Source organism: Panthera pardus, unplaced genomic scaffold, assembly GCF_024362965.1.
Source record: "Panthera pardus isolate Hobbes unplaced genomic scaffold, ASM2436296v1 HiC_scaffold_1, whole genome shotgun sequence".
Lineage (NCBI taxonomy): Eukaryota > Metazoa > Chordata > Mammalia > Carnivora > Felidae > Panthera > Panthera pardus.
Window position 1 is genome coordinate 40,448,084 of NW_026526654.1, and position 9,158 is coordinate 40,457,241.

Below are 9,158 nucleotides of genomic sequence, written 5' to 3' on the forward strand. Positions count from 1 at the left end.
GTGTTTTTCCGGCAGGTGCCTTTCCTGAGCTTACTTCTAGCTCTCTTGGTTGGAAAAATACCTGATAAAGGAATCTCTCTAAGATCTTCACTTTTGTGTGGGGTGAGTATTTCCATTGTGTCAGATTTCTCTTCACTCATCTTCAGAACAAATCCTTGTTGATGGGATTTCTGATTCCCCAACAATTTCTGGAGGTTGTATCCTGGGCAGATCCTCCTAGGGGCTCTTTAGAAGCTGTAGATGTGTCCTTGAGATGTATATTCTTTTTTTTTTTTTTTTTTAAATTTTTTTTTTCAACGTTTTTAATTTATTTTTGGGACAGAGAGAGACAGAGCATGAACGGGGGAGGGGCAGAGAGAGAGGGAGACACAGAATCGGAAACAGGCTCCAGGCTCCGAGCCATCAGCCCAGAGCCTGACGCGGGGCTCGAACTCACGGACCGCGAGATCGTGACCTGGCTGAAGTCGGACGCTTAACCGACTGCGCCATCCAGGCGCCCCTTGAGATGTATATTCTTGAGAACAATGTTTTTCTGGTGAATTTGGGTGATTTTATCCAAGCCCTGAGTGGGGTCCATTTTCCTATAACCATTAAACAAATCACTGGATAAATTTGAAAAAGTTCTCAGCTGCCACAAATAATTTCCCTTTTAAGTCTGAGATTTTCGTTTTTAGACAATGCAACTGAGTTAAGCAATAGGTAAATTATGAAGATATTATTTAGTGGGAGAGATGATGACATTGGAACATTTGATCTACACTTCCAATTGAAAACAGAGGTTCTTAAGATGTTTGGCATCAATAGATTTGATGGCACACTGGAAGAGATTGAGAGTCTCAGAACAGCATAACAGTTACAGTGCAGTTTCTGTCACAGGATAATCATGCCTCCTGTGTGTATAACATTCTTCTCCACCCCCACACTGCTCGCCAGTTTGCCCCAGTAGTGTCCACTTTGGTAGACTGATTGATTGCCCTGAACTCCTCTGATATACCCACAAGGCAAAAATTCTTATGGGTTCTAGTGAACAAACACCTTTATTTGGATCCAGATGAATTATGTTCCTTACCTCTTATTCACAGCACATCGTCCTCTACTCTATAACGTTTAAATTAAATTATGGCAGCACACCCATGCAAGGGCACACCATGAGTAGTCGCCACTGACTGTGGACCATTGTGGGTTCTAGAAACGGTTGAACATACAAAGATGAACACTGAATAGCTTGGAAATAGCATAAGGTTACTTTCTTTATGGAGGGTATTGTGGGTTCATTTGTGTTTCCCAAAGAGATATGTTGAAATCCTAACTTCTAGTACCTGTGAATGTGGCTTTATTTGGAAATAAGGTCTTTCTTATATAGTCAAGTTCAGTTGAGGTCATCCTGGATTACAGTGGGTCCTAATTCACTGGTGTGCTTGTAAGAAGAAGCACATTTGTGCACACAGACACACAGGGAGAGTGCTATGTGATGACAGAGGCACAGATTGGAATGAATCAGCTGTGAGCCACAGAATGCCAGGGGCTGTTGGCAAGTGAGGAGAAAGGCATGGGATGGATTCTCCCTCAGAGCTTCCAGAAGGAACCAGCCCTGCCAACACCTTGATTTCAGACTTCCAGCCTCCACACTGAGGGAAAAAATGTCTGTTGTTTTAAGCTACCCATTTTGTGGTGCTTTGTTATGATGGCCCCACAGGAAACCAGCTCTGAGGGTAATGTTGAAACCAGTCATCTCCTCCACCAACTTTATGTCACAGTTGTGCCTTTTGTCATGGAGGCCCTGGATATACCTACTGGTGGGAAAAGAACTTTGATGGAATATTGTTCCCACTTGGAAGCAAGAGAAATTCTCTCTCTCCCTGCCCCTACCCTCTCCTTCTCATTCCTCCTTCCTCCCCCCTTCTCTCTGTTGGCATCTTCAAAGTTCACTCACTGGTAAAAGGATCACAATAATATCCATACTTTCTTTAAAAATATGTGTTGAGAGGGGCCTATGTTTTTCTTTTTCCTTTTCAGGTGCTGAGGTTTTTAGTGAGCCCTGTCTTGTCAGTACTGAAAGGCTTCAATCAAATAGCACTTGAACTCTTTTCAAAGACTTGCAAGATTGAAAAGATTCCAGCCTGTTGAACGGAGAGTAATAGGTGTCAAACACCCTCTCCATTTCTGAAAATCTCTCCTCTTTCCTTGCTGGATGGGCGAAAGAGAAGAGATGGGGGTGGGGTGGGGTGGCAGTGCAGGGTGGCACCAAGAAGAGGGACTGGTATTTTGTGCACTACTCACATTTGCTGCTTATCTGTGAGCCGTTTGCCAGTCCTAGGGGTCCCGCTGCCACCCTCGATATTTGGAATTGAAGAGGCTGAGGTACACACAGCCCAATTAAGCGTGTGACACTTTAATCAGATAAGGATTAAGGGCAAGCAAAGGCAAAAACAGTACCTTTACTGATTTCTGGGAGATAATTAAACCAGACTTAACTGCACAGGGAGAAAAAGGATATGATAAGTTTATAAAAGAGAAGATCTTAAATTCTGCAACATTAAGTTAATGCTCTGCATCAACAAAGCGAAGAAATCTCCTAACGGGGTGATATGGGCACATCAGGATAGTTAGTAGCTGTTAAAAAAGATCGCAAAGGGCGGATGATAAATATCCGTAGCCATTTGTGCATAGTAAACTCACATATATTGAATAGTTGGATGAGATGTTCTTTTAACTGGCTGCATAAAATACAAAATTTTTCAACACAGAAAGGCAACTGACTTTTTTGCTAGTGGAGTTCTCCCTGAACATCCTTGCTGCCAACTTTAATTGTTGTTCCATTGAAGGTATTAATAAAATTTCAGAACATACCACTGGTTATATATATGTATGGTATCTGAAACACACACACACACACACACACACACACACACACACACACACACACAAAGATATTTTCTCAGCTTTTTTTATTCTCCTGGAGAGAGCTCATGAAAACCTTCCTGCCTGAGAATTCAACTTCCCTGATCCTCTTTACTCATTGATCAACAAAATGCATCTATACATATATACTAATCACCCCGAATGTAAATAATATATTTAATGTGTGTTCTTACTCAGTGTTTGTTTCGTAAGTAACTGTAATGATTGGGGTCGTTGGGTTGCAGGCAACAGAAGATGATTTTGGACAATTTAAGAAGGGAAATTTATCAGGAACTCAGCACATCAACTGGAAAGCTGAGACTCAGGCTTGGTAAGTCATTACTTAAGGCTGCTCTGGGTGCTGGGAGTGTTTCCAGACCAGGAACAATCATGTCCAGGCACCATGGGTGAGAACTATGGAATTCCAACAGCTTTTTCCATCTCAGTGTCTCTCACATAAGATGCAAATCCTAGAAGACAACAGCTGATATTCTGGGCTTCTGGCTTTTCCAAGGAAGTGTGGGGAAAGCTGGTTAATGTGACATTCTCAGTGGGATTGAGGCATTGGATTTACTGTTCTGCCAATACAATATAATGGGAAAGAAGTAATTCTCCAAAAGAAAATGTGTGTCCTACAGGAAGGAGATGGGAATACTGAGCTGCCAAAAATATTAAACACACACGCACGTAAATCTCTACTGCCATCGTTTATATTTGTGTCTTTACATTTGATTTAAGTTATTATATATGCATATGCAAATAATGCATATTATAATACACATATTATATGCATTTGTGTATATACATAGGCCTATGCTACTTTCAAATAGTATCTTGCAATGGTAGCACTTAACCAATACTTTACAACCAAAGTTTTACAGACCTGATGTGGATTTTGAATGCTGTGAAATACCGTTTTGATGATTCTCTTCTGGAAATAATTTCCCTAATCTGAATGATTTCTTTTATACGTCTAGCAGAGAAGGAGAGAGGGTAATGTATTGAATCAAAAGCACATCTGTTGATTTATGGGGTGCCTCAATGGTGACTTAGAGATGAACAGATCATTAATTTGATACTTGTTGAAAAGGTGGATGGAAATGCAGAGAGAGGGAGGGGTTGAAATTACTGTAGGACCACCGGTCTTTTGAAAGGAAAAGGGTCACAAGTGTAGAAGAGTCTGGCTTGTGACACAAGGCAGGTAGGTAGTTGGAAAGGAAGAGGGGAATGAATATATAATTATCCAGTCTAGGTCATTTTTTGAGGCTTGCGAAGCTAAACTAAAAAATTATCAGATTTTGTACTTGAGGAGTATATCTTTTGTCTTGGGTTTGTTTCTAGAAATAGTTGTTATTTAGCTATATTTATGGTTAAAAATCTTGATCAAATTCACCATAGATACTAAAATTTAATTAAAAAGTGGGGTAATCACATTAAATTCATATACAAATACAGTTACCTTCCCCTAATACACATTCAATTCATATACAAATACAGTTAACTTTTTTAGAGTGATTTCTATTAAAACATATTCCAATAATTTGAAAACCCTGACGTTTGTTTTGTCTTCTGTTTTTGTTTCTATGAGAACATTGACATTTATGGTAAAAAAAAAAAAAGGCAAATTCTAAGTTGTTACATTTGAATCCTGAGTTTCTGTTAATGGCTTGACCTATAATCACTGATACACATTCACTGCAAACTAAGTGCTTTCAGTAGAGTTAGATGTTATGAATTTGAGTGGACCGAAAGAAATATTCTTTTCTTTAGGTGATTTCTTTTCATTTTTTTCTTTTTCTTTTTAAAAATGTTTATTTTAAGAGAGAGAGAGAGAAAGAGAGTGTGTGTGCACAGCAGGGGGAAAGGCAGAGAGAGAGAGAGAGAGAGAGAGAGAGAGAGAGAGAGAGAGAGAGAGAGAGGAGAGAAAAGCAGGCTCCAAACTCTCCGGGTGGGGCCTAACACTGGGCTTGATCTCAGGAACCTGGGCTTGATCTCAGGAACCGTGAGATCATGACCTGAGGTGAATGGAGTCGGACACTTAATTAACTGAGCCACTCAGGCTCCCCTAGGTAATTTCCTTTTAAATCCAACCAAGGGGTGCCTGGGTGGCTCAGTCGGTTAAGTGTCCGACTTTGGCTCAGGTCACGATCTCATGGTTTGTGGGTTTGAGCCCTGCGATGGGCTCTGTGCTGACAGGTCAGAGCCTGGAGCCTGCTTCGGATTCTCTGCGCTTCTGTCTCTCTCTGTCTCAAAAATAAATAAACATTAAAAAAAAGATCCAACCAAGGTATGGTTTTATTTTTTCAAAATTCTGCCATATTGGGGTTCAGAGGTTTGTTTGTTTTGTTTTCCTTAGCTCTCCAATGTTGGATAATACTTTTACTTCTGAGGCTGGCTGGCTGTATAAGAATTACCAGATGGTCAGCCCTGTAGACCAGCTTTGCCTTTACTACTGATATGGGGCTTAGGAGCTTGTCAACCATTGTAAAACTAAAACAGGAAATGGACAGTAATATAATTGATGTCCAAGGTGAAAAATCAACAGATTCCACATTACTATAATTTTCTTAATGAAAGGATCTTTAACCGTGGCATTAGCATATTTTGTGTAGTCTGGAAAGCAGCAAGGCATATATAGAAATGTGAGAATCTCAAACAAAATCTTAAACAAGGGTACTTAATGTGGAAATAATAGTCTCTGGGACCTGGAGGAGGTCTGATGGAGAAACTGCTGGGTCAGAAGACCGAGATCGTAAAAGAGAGTTTGTATTAGGGGAAAATAAGCTGGGATGCTATCACTGGGGGAGAAGTGGGCTGGGCTGCTTTCTCGGAGTTTCCTCCTATCATCCTACTCCCTCTGTGCTCCCTCCCACCCCTCCCCAATCCCTTAGCAACTTTTGTCTATGGGGGTGGTTGCTATAACTGGGTTTAAAGGCTTTTCTTCTATGATTCTCACAAAATCTCCCTGGAGTAGGCTAATATTATCACCATTTTACAGATGAGAGAACATATGTCACTAGCCTACAATTATAAAGAAAATGGCAAAGCAGAGATTAGAAAATTGTTCTGTGCTTGATTACCTAAAAAAGGTTCACGATGTTCATGTGATCAATACGGGAGCAAGTGGTGTGAAGGTTCGAAACTACCCACAGAATTTCAGAAGGACAATAGCATCCCCAACCCAAGGATTTCCTCTTCTTCTTCTTCTTTTTTTTTTGACAAAAATTTCAGAGGGAAACTTCTCAATCCTCTCAGAAAACCAGAAAGAAAAAAAAAATGTCTCTCCCTCTCCCTGGAACATTTTTAAAAAAATGGGCTTTCATACCTCAACCCAGAGATACTGGAAAATTGGATACTGTCTTAGGGCTTCCATATTTCGGATGGTCCTATATTCGCAGTGGAGAGAGGTCTTTGGAGTCAGGTCTCTGCAGCAAGCAGCAGCCGGACCGGTGGCCACCAGCAGATGCTACGACAGCCCTGTGGTGTGTTCCTGCGTGAAGAGCAGAACATGATGGCTTCTCTCTTGCCCTCAAGCCACTGAGGCCCAGGTCAGGGTTGGCTGCAAGGCAGTGTCCTCATGACATATCCTTCAGAGCATATGTTGGCAGCCTTCTTGGAATCCTTATTCTCCTGTTTCTTTTCTTTTCTTTTCTTTTTTCTTTTTAAAAATTTTTTTTAAAAAATGTTTAATTTTTGAGAGAGTCAGAGACAGAGTGTAAGTAGGGGAGGGCCAGGGAGAGAGGGAGACACAGACTCCGAAGCAGGCTCCAGGCTCCGAGCTGTCAGCACAGAGTCTGACGCAGGGCTCGAAGTCCTGAACCACGAGATCATGAGCTGACGTCGGATGTCGGACGCTTAACCCGCTGAGCCACCCAGCCTGCCCCGTGATTATTGCTTTTAATTGCTTGTCAAAATCTCGGGTAGGTAAAAGCAGAAGTTCATTTTGTAATATTAGATCTCAGAGAGGAGGGATTATGAGAAACACTTGATGTGTTATGCTGATTCAGTGACCGGTTTGTTTTTAATTTAGTTCCATTGTACACGTAAGCTTCAACAAGTCACAGGTGTCCACACCTCAAGGATCTCACCTGTAAAATGGAGCCCATCTTCCAGATGTTGACAGGATGTTTGTAAGGATAAGTGAGTTAAATAAAGCTGCCACACACAGTAGAAACTGTGTCTATATTGGGTACTTTGGGTTATAATCCCAGGTCTTTCAGATGAGGTCTGAATTTTGCCTTTTGGAGTTACACGTTGCTGTTCTTTGCATAAATGTCAATGTAGAAACGTGTAGACAGAGCACCTCAGTGTTGGGAACTCAGGTCTGTGGTTTTCATAGTTGGTCATCGGTCCAATCTCTCCCAGTGTGTGTGAATGTCAGAAAATCACTTAAAAGTGGTATCTCATGTTCTCTGTTGGATAAAGCATCACTTACCCACCTAAGGCTTAATGAATTGAAGGTTTTACTGCTTAGAAAATAATCAGGTGGTAAAAGAAGCACAAAATGTACTATCATTTTCTGAAGGTTAATAGGCTTTCTCTATTTCTGTTTTTTCCCCCACAGCATTGCCATGTCACATGAAGCTGCTTCTCCCGATGAAGCAGAGATTGAAATGTCACACCAGCACGATCAATTAGATGATGTAGAAGAGAGGCATTTGCTACCTGACCTTAATCCACAGGGCAAGAAGGGCTGAGTGGAGAAGACGAAATACAGAGAGGCTCAAAGGCAGAGGAAACGGGCAGAGCGTAGTTTAAATAGGCACAAAGTAGCATAAATGTTGATTCATGACAAAAAGGGCATCCTCAGGTTAAAGACTTCTTATGATGTATTCTGGTGCACTCACTCGTTCAACTCGGAGTGAGTACAAAGTAAATATAAACACCTTTCACACAAGGAATATGACAGAAAAGGAAGTAGGTAAGTTTTTGCAAAAAGTCTAGATTTTGTATCACAGAACTTGCTTAAGCAAAGTGACAAGGAGAGAGAGATGCAAACTGTATGCAGGCTGTCAGATATTCTATGAAGAAGACAGCGGGAGCTGTGACTTAGGGCCCATGAGAGCGGTCTTCCTCTGTTTGAAGCCCTGTCACCGGAAGGAGGGTTGGACACACTGTGGTGGGGACGGCTTCCCAGTACTGGGAACGTGGCCAAGGTCACAGGCGTGGCCCTGCCCTGCTCCGCCGTGCTGGATCAATGGCTGGCCATGGTTGTAAAGGGATTCTCGCATTAAATGAGATGACTTCAATCACTCCCTAATACACCTGCTCTGGAGCTTTACCACCCCTTGGAGAGGTCTAAAATGGTTTTGAAGCTTGTCCAGGAGCAGAACCGAATGAACTTTGGAGCTGCTTAGGCTTTGATAGAATCAGCCCTTCTCAGCAGCTTGTGTGCCCACTGTAGGCCTGGGAATGGTTGCTAGTCTATTCTGATTATGGACAGCTGGTGTGAGCTGAGGGCTTTATCAGATTAGTCATGCCTGGTACTAATGATATGGAGTGTTTCTCCCTGGATTATTAGTTGATACCTGTTATGTTTACTCTTTCAGTGTTTTGTATTTATTTTTCTTTTGCATTTAAGCACAACTTAATGTAAAAGGGTTGTGGTTGGGAATCTGTTTCCCCAAATAAGCCACTGTTTTTTTTTTTCCTAGGATCCATTTGGTTGCTTCCGAGTTCAATTGTGAGATATCTATTTATCACAGCAGTGGAAAACCAGCAGGAGGTTCAGAGGAAAGCCATGGAAACATGAGGACCGGGAAAATGAAATGCAAACAAGTATCCTGGGGAGGTGAGGTTGAAGACAATGTTTACGCTTGTTTGCATGTCACTTTTCCTAGCACGGCTACTCAAATGCGTATATGTTGATTAACTTGTGGACAACTGGCCCTGGTCTTCTGGTTTGTGAAGGCTAATGGGGAGGATGTTTTCTGCTGAGACACGGGTGGGAGCCTCAGGATGGTCACGTAGTAGGTACTCCATAGTCAACAAATATTCATTGTATTAAATTGAATTCAATGGTAGTTTCAATACGGGCGTCCTGCTGATAGTAAAGATCATTAAACTTTAAAATGTGTTCCCGAGGAACACGGTGGCATCTTCATTTGAGAACATCTTTGAAATTGGGTAGCTAATTATCTGTTTAGAATAAAAGCAGAGATAGTTCTGAGTACTTCATAAGGACTCATACAGTTCTTGATTTCAGTTGTGTGCTTTGCTTGTGTGTAAGCAAAGCACTGAGTCCTTAACTCAGGGGT

The 9,158-nt window shown here is 41.6% G+C and overlaps 1 long non-coding RNA gene across 1 annotated transcript; it reads left to right on the top strand.

Annotated features, from left to right (window-relative positions):
• Positions 1-2,024: 2,024 nt before the first annotated feature.
• On the top strand, positions 2,025-8,783 carry LOC109264212 (uncharacterized). The gene is made up of 4 exons (XR_008421068.1): positions 2,025-2,141; positions 3,147-3,232; positions 7,466-7,822; positions 8,556-8,783. It is a non-coding gene; the product is annotated as an uncharacterized LOC109264212 (long non-coding RNA).
• The last annotated feature ends 375 nt before the right edge of the window (positions 8,784-9,158 follow it).